Raw genomic sequence first — 17,822 nt, forward strand, 5'->3', positions numbered from 1 at the left:
AAGTGATGTGGAAAAGTAGAGAGTCTTGATTCTTTGGCATCCACTGTTGTATTATTGGCAATACTCAGCGGTGGTTTGGGCAGTGGCATAGCATGGATTACAAGCACCTAGGTCATGTGGAAGGGAGGGGGAGGTCACTTCCTGGTTCACATGGGGAAGCTGTTTTCAATGGAGCCCAACAACAGAAGCACACAGCTGTATTGAGGCAGCAAAATTTTGCATCCCTAACAATTTTGCACCCAGGGCAACCGGCCCTGTGGCCCCTCCACATTATTCTGCTGGGTTTTGGAGTCTGTTAGAACTGGTAGGGCAGAAGGCAGGGGTCCAATAGTATATGCAACTGGAGTCAATGATGGGTAGAGTCAACGAAGTCTTCTTTTGTCCTCTTCCTGCTCCTTGCAGTGAGACTAAGGTTGGGGAAAGCCTTGATACCTTTGTTTAGCATTGTTGAATTATGCATCTTAAACAGGTCAACTGCACAAAATAGCTATTGGTGGTGGGTTTTTTTTTTATTATCTATATACTTTAAACGCATTAAAGTTTTACAGCCAAAACCTGCCTTGTGTGTAATTGGCCTCATTGCTTAAAAATGTAGCCAGGAATGTAACTGAATAGAGCTAGAAAATTAACAACAGATGGTCTGGAGAGACTCAAAATGATTGGGGGAGATATACAAGTAATGTCTTGACTGAGGGACGAGAGAGAAACTGAAGGAAACATTTAGCTTCTGGTTGGTTTTGTCCTTTTGGATTGAAACAGTGATTCTGTCAATTGCAGAGTAAACCTGAAAACCCATGTTTGCATGCCTCAAAGTGTGAATGCTAAGTGGGGTAGAAAGGTGTTTTTTCTCCTGGCTCCTAGTATCATAGAGTTGGAAGGTACTTCAGAAGTCATATTGGCTGGAGATTCTCTGCTACAGCACCCATGACAGTGTTGTGATCAGGGATTTTCAACTCTGACAAATATGAAAGTTCAGAAAAGTCAGAGGCTTTTTTGTGTTGATTAGGAGATGAGAGTTTGTTTGTCTCCAGTTAGACCTAATATAAATGAGATTACCTGGCAAAAGCAAGCTCACGCTTCTCATAGAGTTTGTATCCATATTTAAGGTACATAAGAAGCTTGTTTATAATTATATTTTGGGAATGATTTGTGTTCTTCTGTAGCTCCTTTGTTTTATACTTTTTAGATGCCCCAGTATCACATTGCGAAGCAGACCCTCCAAGTGTCCCTATTTTCCAAGGACATCCCTGATTTAGAGAAGCCATCCCGGTTTCTGATTTGATCCTGGAATCCCTCACTTTTCGTTAGTTAGGATGTCCCTATTTTTATTGGAGAAATGTTGGAGGATATAAAGTTATCTACCCCCTGATCTGTCTGAAGGCAATCCTGTGCAGGGAAGTGTTTTTTTTTTTAATGTTTAATGTTTTATTATGTTTTAATATATGTTGGAAGCTGCCCAGAGTGGCTGGGGCAACCCAGTAAGACGTGTGGGGTATAAATAGTAAAATTATCATAATGGAATGGCATGTCCCTATTTTCATCAGAGAAATGTTGGAGGGTATGTGTAAAGTAGTTGTGCTCTTCTGTTTTCCAGTGTATTTTTGTTTTCCAATGTGTTTCTTACCAATAAAAACATTGGTGTGGCATGAGCAAATTTTTATCCTGGAAGTTTGAGGACCACTGCAGTAGACCCTCCTGGAAGGGTTTGGCCTGGGGTAAGAGAGCGAGAGCCCCCTCTCTGCACCTGAGGTTTTCCCCGAGCCCTAGGAAGTTCCCTCCTTTGATTCAAATTCATTGTGAAGGGACAGCAAAACTGAGCGAGAGCTGTTCTCTGCATTTAATAACACTGGGCATTGTCACGGAAGTCGCTTAGATCTGTTGTCTGGTTCATGCTATCTGCACAGCCAGCCTTACAAAAGCTCCCTCTTATCTCTGCTTCCCTTTGCCTGAGTGGGTCCTTTGCTTTTTGTTTTGGTGTTTTTTTTCTGTTGTTGAAAGCCTCTCATATGACGGGGGAAACACGCAACTGAAGCATTCTCCACACGCAGCCTTCTATTTTTCTCTGTGGGGTTTATTCTGAGGGCACCTGCTCTGTGGTCAGGGATGAATCCGACAGTCAACAGCATTCTTTGAAATGCAGTGATATGTCTCCAAATGAAGAACTGCAAAATACAAGAGCTGCCAGGAGTCAATAGCAAGGCTGAACTAGCTATCCGTCACATGCTCTCTCTGTCTCTCTCTTTTGACACCGACTTGTCATTGAAGATGTCAGCTGACAGATGAGATGAAAGAAAGTACATAAACATTTATTTTTGGGAAGGGGCTCCTTAAAATTTATCACAGAGGTGTGCATTTTTCCCGAGAGATTTGCTGTTGCATTCCTCCCTCCAAGGCAAACTTTACTGAGTTAAACAAAACAAATGTGATGACAAAATTTCCAAGACCATTTCCCCTAATGCATGCATTTATCATAACAACAAATAGTAAAATAAGCAAATAATTGGGATTATTATCTGTAACTTCACCAAAAAAATCTTGACTCACAATGTGCCACAAGAAGCTGAATTCGTTCCTTATATAAATGTGCACTGCACTGCTTTTCTGTTGGCAGCTTTTCTGTTGGCAGCTTTTCACAAACACAAATGATTTTGCTCCCTAGATTCTGGAAAGGTTTGGCGGGAGCCTCTCTTCAGAAGTGTGGTATGGAAAGGAGTGGGTTTCTGAGAAGCTGACCACTAAAGTAGGCATAGGCAAACTCCGGCCCTCCAGATGTTTGAGACTACAATTCCCATCATCCCTGACCACTGATCCTGTTAGCTAGGGGTGATGGGAATTGTAGTCCCAAACATCTGGAGGGCCGGAGTTTGCCTATGCCTGCACTAAAGTATCACAATTTAGGGGACAAACCCTAAAGGACTTTTCTGGGGAGATTTCATAAGCTGGGTTGTGTTGTTGTTTTTGCTTCCCTTGAGCTTTTCAAGTATCCTCAATATATATATATATAAACCTGATACTGATTTTTGGGAAGGAAAGAAAGAGGTAAGGAAGCAAATGGGAGAAACTCCCAACAATTGAAGTTTGTTTATTAAGATGAATTTATTACTGCTGTAGAATTAGTTGACTCCATCTAACATTGACTCTGGCTCCCCCTACTATCTGTCTCCCTGGCTTCTGTCCTACCAGTCCCAATGGACAAAAACCACCATTCCCACCCAGTGTTCTCCTAATTTTCACTAGGGACAAGAGAGACTGTTCCTTCTTCCCATTAATTGGAAGCTTCCATCTCACGTTGAGGAGAAATACTTGTCAGCTGGTCGGCGGGAGAAGCTACAAAACCCACGTTCCTCAGCAGGAAAAGATGGCGCTCATGTTGTGTGTAGGCTTGTGAGCATATTGAGGGGGCAGAAAGTGTCCTCCTACCCCTGTGAACTCACCCTATAGTCGGTTTCTCTCTCCCTCTTCTCAGCATGGTGGACAGTTCTGGATTGTCAGGAGGGAGATTCAACATGACTAGCAGTCAATCCTAAAAATAAAAAACAGGCTTTCAGCTTAAACCACTGACAACTTGGATATATAAACAACCTCTGCTGCTAATGCTCAAGGATGGATCCACTAACTCTAACGTAGGGGGACATGTGGCCTTCCAGATGTTGTTGGTGTTGGAAGTGCAGCAGCCGAGATCATTGCGTGTGTCAGAGTGGCATGGTCCTCATTGAGGCTGCACATGCTGTGACTGGCTGTGTAGCTCTATGACAGAATTTCCCCTCTGTATGTTTGTTTCTTTGACTGTCTCCCTCCTATGTACAGCATAATGGCAACCATTCTCTTCCCCTCCGAGACAACAACCAAAAGTGAAAGTACGTTGCAAAGTACAGTGGTACCTCAGGTTACATACGCTTCAGGTTACAGACTCCGCTAACCCAGAAATATTACCTCGGTTTAAGAACTTTGCTTCAGGATGAGAACAGAAATCGTGCTCTGGCGGCGCGGCAGCAGTGGGAGGCCCCATTAGCTAAAGTGATACCTCAGGTTAAGAACAGTTTCAGGTTAAGAACGGACCTCCGGGACGAATTAAGTACTTAACCCGAGGTACCACTGTACATACAGTGGAAGAGAGATAAGGCTGTCTTCCATTCCCACAGTCTTCTCAGACAGGCATGTGATTCACACTAGTCATATTTGCAGCATCGGCTGCATGAAATACTAACAGCCACTACCCAGCAGAAGCGGTGAGTACACAGCAAAGAATCTGGCAGGAGCAGGAGGCAGATCTGCAGCCTTTTCAAGCTATCCAGAATCTATCACCTTAAGGCAGCAGTTCTCAACCTGTGGGTCCCCAGATGTTGTTGGACTACAACTCCCATCATCCCTGAGCTCTGGCCTTGCTAGCTAGGGGTGATGGGAGTTGTAGTTCAACAACATCTGGGGACCCACAGGTTGAGAAAGGCTGCCTTAAGGCAACCTTGCCTCCTGAGCGGCCTGGCCCTGTTTGGGAGCTTCCACTGTTTTGTTTGTTTGTTTGTTTGTTTGTTTGTTTATTCATTTATTATTACATTTATTCATTTATTAAATTTGCACCTGAAGATTGCAGGGCGATCCGCAACAGGAAAATACAAAACGAGAACACCAATGCATTTTTAAAAGCAAAAACAAAGCAAAGCAAATGAAGACAAACCTTCCATCCTCAGCCACCTGGTTGCCTCCCTTTGCCTAACGGTAGGGCCGGGCTGTGCCGATTGTGGCTGACACTTGTGGTTTTGCTAGCAGCGCCTTGGACTCGGTTGCTGTATACCGCTGTCGTTTTCTGTGAATGATTAATCAGGGAAACCATTTGTAAACTGCGAGCGAACCAGATGTTTGGCTGAGCCCTACAGGGAGCAGAGCTTGTGTAGTTTCCTTTTTGCCTTTTGCAAATGCAGCCATACTCTCAAGACAGTGATGCATTCACATGCCGCTCCCTTTCAGCATTTTGGAGCCCGCTATGGCTCAGTCACTCATGAAAGAGAATAGCAATCAAAGTAAATATTTAATGTTTGTGTAAAATATATATATATAAAAGCTCACTGTAGGAAAGGGAAAGATAGTGGGATTATTACTTGGGAAGGTCAAGTATGATGTGGTGCTTCAGATGTCTGCCCCTGCATTCATCAGGACAGAGATGACTCCAAAGATTATAGCAGCTAGAGGAGTCAGTTTAAGGAAGTCCAGTTGCAGAAGCAGGACTTTGCAAAAAGGCAATTAACAAGCAAGGAGTTACAGTCTCCTCCTTTCTGGCCTAATGGGATCCAATTGTAACTGTGATGGTTGATCAGGGAGTGGGTTGCACTACTTTGGATTACAGGTCTGGTTACTCATCAAGATGCAGGAGAGAGGTGGAGACACACAATGTCTGGAAGCAAAAAGATTCAGCCCTGTAAGGGTTTTTGTTGTGTTTTTAAATCATGCAAGGAGAACTATTAGAACTGTGTTCTTGGTTGGCCTTCTGTGTGGATCATTTGACAGCCCTAAAATTGCTGTTTTTCTCCTTGAGCAGCCAACTTTGAGAAGGAGAGAACACTATAAAGCAACAGTCCCGAGCTCCTCAGGCATTGGCTTAACTGCTGTGATGTCACAGAGCATTCCAAAAGAAAATGGTTGATCCCATAACTCGCCTAATAAGAGGAGGGGCTTCTAGCTGCTGTGGGGAAGTGGGGGGGTATTAGGATGTGGCAGCCTTGAGGAGTTCAGACGTGGGATGCTTCTCACATCTGCACATTGAATTAAATTGAATGCTGGAAGATTCTGGAAAGGAAATAAGAAAGAAAGCCCTTCTTCATGTAGTGCAAAGATAAACTGTGGGGAACTCACTTCCACAGGAGGCAGGGATGGCCACCGACTTGAATAGCTTTAAAAGAAGATTGGACAAATTCACAGCAGCTATGGCTATCAATGTGGGACGCAGGTGGCGCTGTGGGTTAAGCCACAGAGCCTAGGACTTGCTGATCAGAAAGTCGGCGGTTCGAATCCCTGCGACGGAGTGAGCTCCTGTTGCTTGGTCCCTGCTTCTGCCAACCTAGCAGTTCGAAAGCACGTAAAAGTGCAAGTAGATAAATAGGAACCGCTCCAGCGGGAAGGTAAATGGCGTTTCCGTGCACTGCTCTGGTTTGCCAGAAGTGGCTTAATCATGCTGGCCACATGACCCGGAAGCCGTACGTCGGCTCCCTTGGCCAATAAAGCGAGATGAGTGCCACAACCCCAGAGTCGGTCACGACTGGACCTAATGGTCAGGGGTCCCTTTACCTTTACCTTTACCTTTACCTTTATGGCTGTCAACGGCTACTAACCTGATGGCTATGTTCCATCTCCATGTGTTGCAGGAAGTATGTTTCTGAATACCTGAAAATGCAGGAAAGGAGAGTACTGTTGCTTGTGGGCTTCCCATGGGTACCTGGCTGACTACTGTAAGAATGTGATGTTTGGACCTGATGGTCCTCTGGCCTGATCCGGCAGGTTATTCTTATGTTCCCTGGTTTTTGCCTCCAGCGGCAGAAGCAATCTCCAGTATTAGTTTCTGTGACTCATGAGCTGGAGACTGCTTATTGAGCATACATCCTGCTTGTGCTCTTCCCATAAGCATCTGGTGGGCCACTGTGAAAACCAGAATGGTGTAGCCTTCCACCCCACCGCCACTTTGGAGCCTGCAGCCTTGGCATTCCTGTAACACCACATCCTAGTTTAGAAACTTCCCAGCTCGAGAAACTTCCATTCCAACTGCTGTACCTTTCCACACAGGGAAAGGATGGCGGGCATGCCATTTGTTTCAGCAAGGTTTGTGATCTTATCCCCATTTTCTGCTCAGCACCCCAGTTACGCCTCGCAAGTTAGGAACTTAATTTTCAACTACAGTAAACAATATTTCGGCCTCGACTGGGTTCAGCAGCGGGGTACGGGGCGGGAGGAATCTCACAGCTTCTACCACGGTATACTGAAATGGTTTTTCCAGTCTTGTACGTATTCATTTTTAGGAAATAAATTGTTTGATCTGCCTAATCAAAGGAGAAGTGGTGTGTGCAGCTCTGTGAGTAGCAAGGGAGAATACCAAAATAGGTAAGGGGAATTTTTGTTGTTGTAGTTGTAGTGTTGGCCTAGGAGTATGTGGTACTCCTCATCATGTAGAAAGGGCTGGTAGAACACCATTCACTACAGCATTGCTAGATTTATATTTATTTTAAAGCAGCAGAATCCAGAGACAGTTATGACCTCTTCATCAAGAGGTCCCTTTAGCTGACAGAGCAGGGACATACTCTGCCCGTTATTTTTACTTGCAAAAATTACAATCACTCTTAGGAAATGTCAGTCTTCAGAAACATAGGACGTCAAGATATTCCACAGCGATGAGGATCTTGTGCCTCCACTTCCCAAGGTTGTTGGAGACTCTTAGCTCCCATCAGACCCATTCAGCCTAGGCAGTGATCAGGGATGGTGGGAGATGTAAGACAACAACAACAAGAACAACAAGAAATCTTCAGATTCTGCATTCCTGTCCTGGGTAAGGCACACAGTAACCTGCCTCATGCAAGGTCAGAGTATTTGTCTATCTAGCCCGGCATTGTATAATCTGACCAACAGCAGCTCTCCAGAAGAGAAAGACCTTCCGTACCTTCTACTTCATGGAACTTCCATGCCCATGGACTAATCCTGCCCAACTTCCAGCCCACGGACTAATCCTGACCCTCCAGCAGATCCAGTTTTTAGCTTGTGAGGTTGTTTCCCAAGCCACTCCTGTCCCATTTGGAATGTCACCTGATGGGCAGTATGGTGAGGTTACACCCTGTGCTGGCTGTGTCTCCCTGTTTCCTGGAGAGAACAGACACATGCAGCCAAAGCAGCAATAATCCTGCTCAGTTTGGATTCCATGTAACCCTTTTCCCGATTGAGGATGGGGTTTGCATGGGACACCCTGTCAAAACGAAGTGATTGTTTATTATTATTATTATTATTATTATTATTATTATTATTATTATTATTATTTATTTATTTAAGATTTTTATAAAATTTTCATAACTTTAACCAATTAATTTCAAACTTATTAGACATTTCTCTTATAATTTGACTTCCCACCTTCCGGTCCATGCTGCTTTTACACTCGTCCCTTTCATATACTATCCCACATTTCATCTGACACATTCGACTCCCGGAACTGTTCAAAAACCAAGGCGGGGCTTCCGATTGGCTGCAGGAGCTTCCTGCAGCCAATCGGAAGCCACAGAAGCTGCACTGGACATTCGGCTTCTAAAAATCATTCAAATACTGGAACACTCACTTCTGGTTTTCAATTGTTAGGGAGCTGAAGTGTTTGGCAACTAAGGTATGACTGTATTAGCATTTTCTTCCTGTTGCTCAGATTTCAACTCCTGCCCTCGATTTCATTTGGTTATGATATTTTTCTCAAATAATCCAAAAAAAAGGCTTCCACTCTTCCATAAATTGTCCATCCTGTTGATGTCAAGGGATTGTTGTGTTGGTCCAAAGTTGGCCCGCAAGTCAATCCTGGTAAAGATCTAGTCCCTGTTTTACTCGATCCTTTTAACTGGATCTCCCAGCTATCCTCACACCAAGGATCCAAGTCTGCTTCTTTCCCCTCAACTATACCCATTACTGAAGGCTTGCATCCTGCCTTCAGCATGACTTATCCTTTTGGAAGATTCAGGACACATAAAAGAAAGCACCTCCTCACACAGCCCATAGTTAATTCAGGGACTCCCTCCTGCAAGAAGCAGTGATGGCCCCTGTGGCGATCACACAGGGTCCCCAGACGTTTGATGGTCTATTGATCCCTGTGCCACCACTGTGATTGCTTCCCCGCTGCCACCAACCCATTTCTCTTGGGTACACACGGAGTCCAGACAGTTGTTAACATTAAACCAAATAAACAAGTTTATTTTATAAGCCTTAACAAGTTTATGGTTTCAGGTAATTTTTCTTGTCAGATTCTTAGTCTTAGGTTTGTACCAGCCTATACCTACCTAATAACTTCTAACTAATTATCCCAACTGTTTATCTGGCTCCTCGTAACAGATTGTCTCACTCTCGCACATCAGCTATTCCAACCCACAGACTCTCAACAACTCTAACTCCTCCCCTTGGGTTCCCACTGGCGAATCACTTCACACTCATTTAACCCTTTCACTATGACCCAGCATGATATCACATAGGAGGGCAAACACCACAGCCCCCAACATGGATGGCTTTGAAAGAGGATTGGGCAAATTCATGGCAAAAGATAAGGCTACTAGATGGCCATGCTTTGTCTAGGTAGTCAGAGCCTTTGTTTCACAGCCCTCGTTTCACAAGGAATGAGTGGAGGTATTGTAATATCAGCTAGGCTTGTCTGCTTGCACCCTACAGTGAGAAGGAATATTTGGGGGGAGGGGGCTGGAAAAAACCCCCAAAGCAGGCCCTGAACCTGAACACTTTTTCTAGGTTATCGTGCGATGGGAAACTCAAAAGAGTATCGATTTTAGAAGGAAATCATGGTGGTGAAATGCACTAGTAATCAATCCATAATGGGGAGGAATCCATAAAACTTTTTTTTTTTTACTTGATGTCTGTCTCCAGCTTTGTGTAATGTGATCACTGAAATTACCCCATAAAAGCTTTTATTGATTTTTATAAGTTGTTTCCTCCAGCCCCACAATCTCCCACCGTTACACACATATATACAAGCAGTAACACTGTTTTCTTTCTCCATATGGCATGTTGCTATTCTGGAAACTCTGAGCAGATATTCATTAATTGTAGCAGTCAAGTGTACGCGGTAAGAAGGAAATTGTTGCGAACGCATCCGATCGTTACAGACGATGTCCTTTGTGTGGGTTTCTTGCTACATTCAGCAGGAAAGAGAAGGTTGGAATGAACGCAACGGAATTTGCTGTTGAGACAAGGCAGCGATTTACCCTCCAAGTATCCCTGTTTTCCAGGGACAGTCCTGGAATAACGGAAGCAATCTCGGTGTCTGATTTGATCCCGGAATGTCCTGGTTTTTCTTTTTCCTCCCCTCCACATCTTGGGAGAACCATTAAAAGTGGTGTGTGTGGATGGGGAAAAAAGAGCTAGTTCTGTTTACCATAGATTCCGGTGTATAAGACGACTTTTTAACTCCGGAAAAGAGGTTTAAAAGTCGGGGGTGTCTTATACGCCAGGTATGGGCGGCATGGAGCGGAGCCCGCCCCCTGCTGCTGTGGCGGCGGCTCCGAAGCAGTGGCGGCGGGCTCCATTCCGTGCCAGGAGAGAGCTGCCTGGCGCAGAGCCTGCCCACTGCTGCTTCGGAAGCAGCAGCAGGGGCGGCGGGCTCCACTCCGAGCGGCTTTCTCCCGGCACAGACCTGCCCAGCGTATTAGGTGACTGGGCTTATAAGCCGAACCCCCAAATTACAGCTGCCAATTTGGGGGGTCGTCTAATACGCCCAGTCGCCTAAGACGCCGGAATCTACGGTATACTGAAAATAAAATTCCTGCACCAAATGAAGGAAATGGTGATGGTGGCATACAAAGCCCTTCCTATAATTTTGAAGGGAAAGGTCACAGATCCACTTTAAATTCTTTAATTGCAATGCTTCAGCAGCCAGCCTTTTTTTTAAAAAAGGAAATGTAGGGAGTGTTTATTCCATTATTGTAAATGGAGCCTGACACTGTCTACTGAGAAAATAAGTCCCACTGTACTCAATGGAGCTTACTCCCAGATAACTGGTGGAAGACTGTGCAGCCTTATACTGCACTTAGAAGCATTTTTACTCTGAACTAAGTCCCACTGAGTTCAATAGGATATACTTTCTTGCATGTTCCTGATTATTCTCATAGTTTTTGTTGTTGTTTATACCCCAACTTTTCCCCTGACAGGGACTCAAGGCAGCTCACAGCTAGAATTTTATTTCATTCCATTTATCTGTGGAAGGGGTTGTACAATATCCCTTCCCTCGCACATTTTTCCTTCACAACGATCCTGTGTGGTAGGTTTGGCGGTGACATTGCAGTTGGCTTAAGGTGACAGATGTCTTTGTGTATAAGACGTCTATGTGTACGGTGAGATCAAATGCGTGAGAAGCTTCCCGATGTACAATAAAATGTCCCTATTTCATCGGAGAAATGTAGGAGGGTATGCAGTAAGGAAGTTGTCGTCGTTATCCTTATTTGATTTCTTACCATTTATTTGATTTCTTCGCCATAAGGTCCCAGGGTGGGTTTTACAGTGTTTTACAATTCAATATTAAAAATGGCTCAGAACTCATTACAGTCACAGGAAACAGGGGAGGCCCTGAAAAATATACAACTCTTGTATCATACTCCAGGCTAAAGAGATGCATCCTCAGTGCTCATTGAAATGGGGCAGCTGCCCTCTTACAGTCCTTCAAATGGAAAGACACCCACCCTTACTCATTTTGCAAATGAATGGGGACTTCCTGCCCCCTCCCCCTCGCAGCTGAGCTCCAATCACCGCCGTGCCAATTCCCCCACTACGTGATTTATGGCGGTTCAGATAACCCTTCCTCAACCTAACACAAGGCTGGCCCTCCAGTTCCTGAGCGAACCAGCAATCTTTAATGGATCTAATTTCTTCTGTGGCTGCTGGAGTAATAAAAATGTTCTGCAGATGGAACGCTCCCTTGGAGCTTGGAAAGCTTCCATTCTTTTTATTGGAAGCTCCAGGCACAGCGCAGCGATGTGAAAACCTAACCCGCAACATCCCATGGCTCTTCAGATAGATCAGAGATTGCCGACAAAAGGATGGAATGAGGCAAGTAAGCAGTTCCAGGTGCCATCAGAGGGGATGGCCCACAGCTCAGTGACAAAGCAGAGGGCACCTCCGGTTAAGAAGACCAGGAAGCAAGTGATGGGGAAGACCTTGGTTGTAGACTGTCCTGTTCATACTGGGCCTCTCACAGAGGACTTGCCAGCAGGGGCTGAGCAAGGTGGGGGCGGTCCGCCCCAGGTATCATCCCCAAGGAGGGGTGACATTCGGCCCGCAGCCTGCCCATGACTCCCGCCTACCAGTAGTTGCGTCGCTTTTTGCTGCTTTGTTTTGACAGCCCTGTGGTCCCAGGCTGCTGGAGGAGGCATTTAGGTAGGCAGGGAGAAGACAGGAAGGAGGCAGGTGAGCAACCAAGCAGAGGGTGGAGGGAAGGAGAGAAGCAGAAGCTCTCTCAGCTCAGGACCCAAACCGTGCAACCCTCCAAAAGATCAACAACTCCTGGCAATGACAATGGGTAGATCACAGCCAGTCTTTTTATACTGTGAGTAGATCGCAGTCTCTTGGAAGTCCAACTAGATTTCAATGTGGCGGGCGTGTGACAAGGAATTTTTCACACTGGGTACCACCTGACCTTGCTACGCCACTGCTTGCCAGCACTGACTTCAATGGGGCAACAACCAACGTAGTATCTAGGGCTGGCCCAATGTCAGAGTCCAAGCAAGCAGAGTTCCCAACAAAGGGTCATGTGAGAGGCAAAGTCAAAGCAGTCCAAGGTTAGGATTCGAGCTAGCAGAAGTCATAGCAAGCGTCAGGCGAGAGGCAGCGTCAGGTCAAAGCAGTCCGTGGTTAGGCTTCCGGTCCCACCTGCCTTAATGAAGGCAGCCCCCACGATAGCGGGGGATTGTCGGCGAATGAAAAACAAGGATGACATAGGGTAAATCATCCTTGCAAATTCCCCCCAGGGACGGGTTGAATGGGATTTACTCGCAGTTTGTCTCAGTACCTGGCTCTTGCTCCGGCATGGAATGTGGGAGGCAGGGGGGCGCTGAATGCAAAATCACTTCTCCTGGCGAAAACCCCCCATTATGAAGCAGACGTTCTCCATTCAATTGGATCTTTAATTGACTTTAATGGGTAGAAGAAGAAGAAGTATGTATGCCACCTTGAGCTCCTAGGAGGAAAGGTGGGATATAAGTTAAACAATCACATTACATTACATTACATTACATTACATTACATTACATTACATTACATTACATTACAAATAAAGGTTCTACCTTTTCCATTGGTTGGGACCAGAGACACCAGGATACCCTCAAGATTGAGGGGGCATCTAGAGGAGACTGAGAACTCTGGAGGAGCAGGCCACTGATGCTGCTGTGGTGTCACGAACATGACACATGTGTGATGCACACAAGGCCCCCCTCTAATAAATATTCTGGGGGTGAAGACACCTCATCCCCCTAGAGTTGACACCCCTGTTTGGGACCCCTTTGGCCTTAATGTTACAGACTGAATAGAAGTAAGCCAACCTAATTTAACAACTTAAAACTAAACAAGAGAGGCAATGAAGTCCAAGAAGGAAACACAAAATGGTAGCATTCAAAGTTATATGGGTGGGGGCCGCTCTTCCTAAACAATGTGCCACAGCAGCGCACTACAATTAACTTGCATACATTGTATGGTAGACTTGTCTCCCAGCTCTCACCTGGCTCTCGTCTCAGCCATTCTCCCATCACTCATTTGGGGAGTTAAAGATGCTCAGTCCTCTTTCAAGCCCCATCACAGTTCAGAAACGGCAGGTGATCTGAGCAGATTGGAACAGCCTCCTTCCTTATGCTCAAGCCGTTGATGCTCCACAGAGACGCGGTGTATTGCATGCAAGCTCAACTCTCCCGCAAGAGTTTCTCTTCCAGTTTTCTGCAGCCTGCCTTTGTTGGCTCCCACGGTTTCTCACCTGCAGCAATACATGACAGGGATCAGGTCCTCGTTCCAAGTGTCCCAGGCAAGGCAGGGGGGAAACTCTTCCCCTCTGTTGAGGAGAGAGAGCTCTTCTCCCATTAAGAACAGCAGGAGTGGAGGAGGGGGTAATTCTGATCAGCACCAAAGCAGGAGCAAAAAGTTAGAAGTCCCCCACCTTCACCCCACTCTGCTATGGTCCTACCCAGCTGCATCCACCACATGCCAGCTATTTGTTTAAAAATAAACGAAGCACTCCAGGGCAGAATACACCACAAGCACAGTGTCTACTTTGACCCTTTAGACGTGCTCTTTGGAAATAATTAACCTAGTTTGTACTGGGGGGGGGGGTGCCTCTAGAGCACTGCAAGTTTTTGCAGAGAAGGATGCAACAAAGAGCTGCTATATTTATTTTAACTGTACATGGAAAATGAATGTTCCCTGGCCTTAATTGCACTTTGAGATCATGACCTGCTTGCTGTTGCAGCGTGTGCCTGTTTGGCTAATAAATTCATGCCGCTTTTGAATATTGCAGCTCTTTATTCTGAGGTTTCCTGATGGCAGTGGCGGTTGGCGCCCATTGAGTACTGATGGGGCAGAAGGAGCTCACCAGTAGGTGGCGCCAGAGCCTATGACAGGCAGAGTCAACTCATCCTAGTTTTGACCTCCTCCTCCTCCTCCTCCCTGGTGAGATGCTGACAGCCAGCGCCACCTGCTAGACTGTCATTCTTCAGAAGGCAGGCAGGTGCTTACTGGCTGAGGAAAGGCTGAGACTGACGGGTCATTGCTCCACTAGTCTCAAGTTTGGGGTGAATGATGTTGTCCCATCACCAGTGTTGAAGTGAAAAGCTAGCTGGCTACTGTACCTGGGAGGGCGTGTCGTGTGGTCTTTGCCTCAGGCAACAAAACGTCTTGGGTCCAGCTGGAGCCCATAACTGCCAGCCTGGATTGTGGTAAAACTCAATGCAGGTTGATGTTTGATCTTGTGGGACTTATGCTTATAGTTTCTGGATCTATCTATATCTATCTATATCTATCTATCTCCTAGGGGCTGTGCCTCTGCTTGTCTTGCATGCCAGCCTCCTTGCCTTTCTCCCTCCAGATCAACCTCTAGAGCAGAGTTTCCCCAACTTATTTGACCTACCGCCCCCTTTTCAGGAAAAAAAAGCCCAGTGCCCCCATGGAAACCAACCTTCTTTAAGCGAACAAAGATGCAGTGATAAATTTGTGTTCTTTTTTATGCATCTATATTTCCACCTATGTCCTACAACATAGTAAAGAAAGAGGTTGTTGTAAATAAGACATTGGGAAGCTTGAAATTATAAAATTATTTATTCAAACCTGCCGGCTCAGTCTGATCCGCCCCAGGGACACGGCTGACGTCACAGCCCACCTGCCATTGGCCAAATAGGCAGGCAAGCTGCAATCCATTTCCTGGGCCTGGGTGAAGCCAGAAAATGGTTTACCCAATCTCAAGAATACCCCTTGTCTCCAGCATGACTGCCGGATCCAGGGGAGGTGTTGTCGCCATCCCAGCTCCTTACCTGGCTGTAAGCATCATTACACAACGTATGAAACATGTCCAAATGTTTTTTTGAAATTTTCCTCTCTTCTTTCTTTATGATTCTTTATTCAGTGCCCCCACCCTATTGCACCCAAGGCCATTACCGCCCCCTGGATCAGTCCAGTGCTCCTAGGGGGTGGTATCACCCACTGCCCTAGAGCTTTACCTCCCCACCCCATGAAACTACCAAGCTCGCTTTTCAGCTTCCCAACTCCATTTCTTCATGTTGATTCAGGATTCAGATGAGGCACTGCAAACCCTCCCCTGGGGGCTGCGTTCTGACTTCCTGCAAGTCTACAGGATTGTGAAGTAGGGTCTTCCAATAAGGGCTGTGAGACCACAACTTTATGTATACTGTATAGGAATGTATATACAGATATATTTCAGAACGGAGGAAAAAAGAGAGTCTAGTCTCTTAATAAATACTTCCAGGCTACAGCTGGAGCTTTCCGATTCCCTTCAGGAATTTAAACCACTTTCTTTGAGATGATAAAACGCCATTATCCCTATGAATAACGACGCTAAGCCCTTATGCAGCGCTATTTCATCAGTGGGATGTCAAAGCAATTTAACGATCGTTATCTTTCGAAGGATACACCCAAACAGTAGCTTCCACCGCTCCTGGCTGGGCTCTGCAGAACTCAAGCAGAGCAGCTCAAAATGTCTTGAGGGAACATACAGCTTATTGCAGGCTGGGGCTTAAGCCAGCTTCAGCCAGAGCCAGCTCTGGGGAAAAGTGGGAGCCTCCTTTAGCTGATTGGCGCACCCAAGGCTGCCCAGTGCTGCAACTGTCTCCAGTTAATCTCCAGTTAAGCCTTACCAGTGAGCTGGGGACACTGATGTAGGTGGGGGACCAGTTGGGAGTTTCCTGAGAGACCCCACAAATATAAGTCCTTTTGAGGTGTGCACATTGAGTGTAAGCTAATCACACAAGGGGATGTGCTCTAGTTATTTCCCGCAATGCGCTCTATGTGGGGCTACCTTTGAAGGTGACACAGAAACCACAACTAACCCAGAATGCGGCAGCTAGACTGGTGACTGGGAGCGGCTGCCGAGACCATATAACACCGGTCTTGAAAGACCTATATTGGCTCCCAGTACGTTTCCAAGCATAATTCAAAGTGTTGGTGCTGATCTTTAAAGCCCTAAACGGCCTTGGCCCAGTATACCTGAAGGAGTGTCTCCATGCCCATCATTCAGCCCAGAAACTGAGGTGAAGTGAGGTTTCAGTGAACCATGTAGAGAGCCTTCTCAGTAGTGGCACCTGCCCTGTGGAACACCCTCCCATCAGATGTCAAAGAAATAAGCAACTACCTGACTTTTAGAAGACATTTGAAGGCAGCCCTGTTTACGGAAGTTTTTAATGTTTGATGTTTTATGGTGTTTTTAATATTCTGTTGGGAGCTGCCCAGAGTGGCTGGGGTAACCTAGGCAGATGGGTGGGGTATAAATGAATTATTATTATTATTATTATGAAGAAACTTCTGATTGGAGTCCAATCATTGTAGCTCAACACTGATTCATAGAGGCTTTCCAGCATTTTAGGCAAGGGACATTGTCCCTGGAGAAGCCAAGGATTGGACCTGGGGCCCAAAATTGATGCTCTGCTCCTAGGGCCAGCCCAAAGAATTTTGGTAAGCTGCAAGATGGCGCCACCCCTACCAGGGAAGAATGGCTGAGTGAAGATCTACATCAGGATCAAGGAGGGCAGGATAAAGATCTATGTAGGGAACAAGGCTTGGAGGTGACCAGCAGCACCTCCTATTGTCACAGTGGAGGTAGAGAGTAGCCATCAGGGTTAGTGGCCATTGATAACCTTATCCTCCATGAGTTTGTCTAATCTTCTTTTCAATGCATCTAAGTTGGTGGACATCGTCGCCTCTTGTGGCCATTCTTACTCATGATCTGCCCACCGTACTTCTGTTGATGCAAGCTGGAAATGCATCACACAGCTGACTCATCATTTATATAATTTCATCAAGACTTATTTTCCACGTGGTGTTTTATTGACGCACACATGGATTTATGCGGATCTGTAAAGCACAAGCGGAAGGATGAGTCACTGAGTAACAACATGTGAAAACGGCAAGCCAGTCAGCGCTTCAGCACGGAATAAGAATTAAGTTTGGCCCAACAGGCTCTGAATTAGCAAATCTTTTAGTGGGGTTGATTGACACCTGTGCAAATGTGTTCAGAAAATCTTACACAGGTGCAAAATCATCATCATCATCACATTGTCTGCTTTTGCAAATAAGCTTCCTGAACTTGCAATGTCTTGCTACACCAAAGTGGAATATCTCTGAGCATTGTAGGCCTCTCTAGCTGCAAATAGATAAGAACCATGCAAAAAGGATGGAGTGCCATACAAAACTGGGACAAGCAGCCCTGATTCTGTATTGCATCAGAGGAAATGGACCCATCAGGGCTGGTCAGGAGACAGGGATGCGGGTTGGGACAGGGTGAAACAGGGGCAGTGAAACCAGCCAGTGATTAAGATTCCCATGCCGAGACTGAGAGTCCCAAGCTCTGCTGACTGAGCTATCCCTCTGAACACCAGTTCCTGGGAACTTTC

The 17,822-nt window shown here is 45.9% G+C and overlaps 1 protein-coding gene and 1 long non-coding RNA gene across 9 annotated transcripts in view; one reads left to right on the forward strand and one right to left on the reverse strand.

The window, feature by feature from the left end:
* The window catches only part of AUTS2 (activator of transcription and developmental regulator AUTS2), a 690,192-nt gene that overhangs the window by 47,016 nt on the left and 625,354 nt on the right, over window positions 1-17,822 (forward strand). The gene's annotated exons all lie outside the window — the stretch shown is intronic.
* LOC309331456 lies at window positions 1,791-6,378 on the reverse strand. The gene is made up of 3 exons (XR_014151857.1): window positions 6,324-6,378; window positions 3,435-3,523; window positions 1,791-2,162 (listed from the first exon to the last, which is right to left on the reverse strand). It is a non-coding gene; the product is annotated as an uncharacterized lncRNA (long non-coding RNA).

This window comes from Podarcis erhardii, assembly GCF_964252035.2.
Source record: "Podarcis erhardii genome assembly, chromosome: 16".
Taxonomy (NCBI): Eukaryota; Metazoa; Chordata; class Lepidosauria; order Squamata; family Lacertidae; genus Podarcis; species Podarcis erhardii.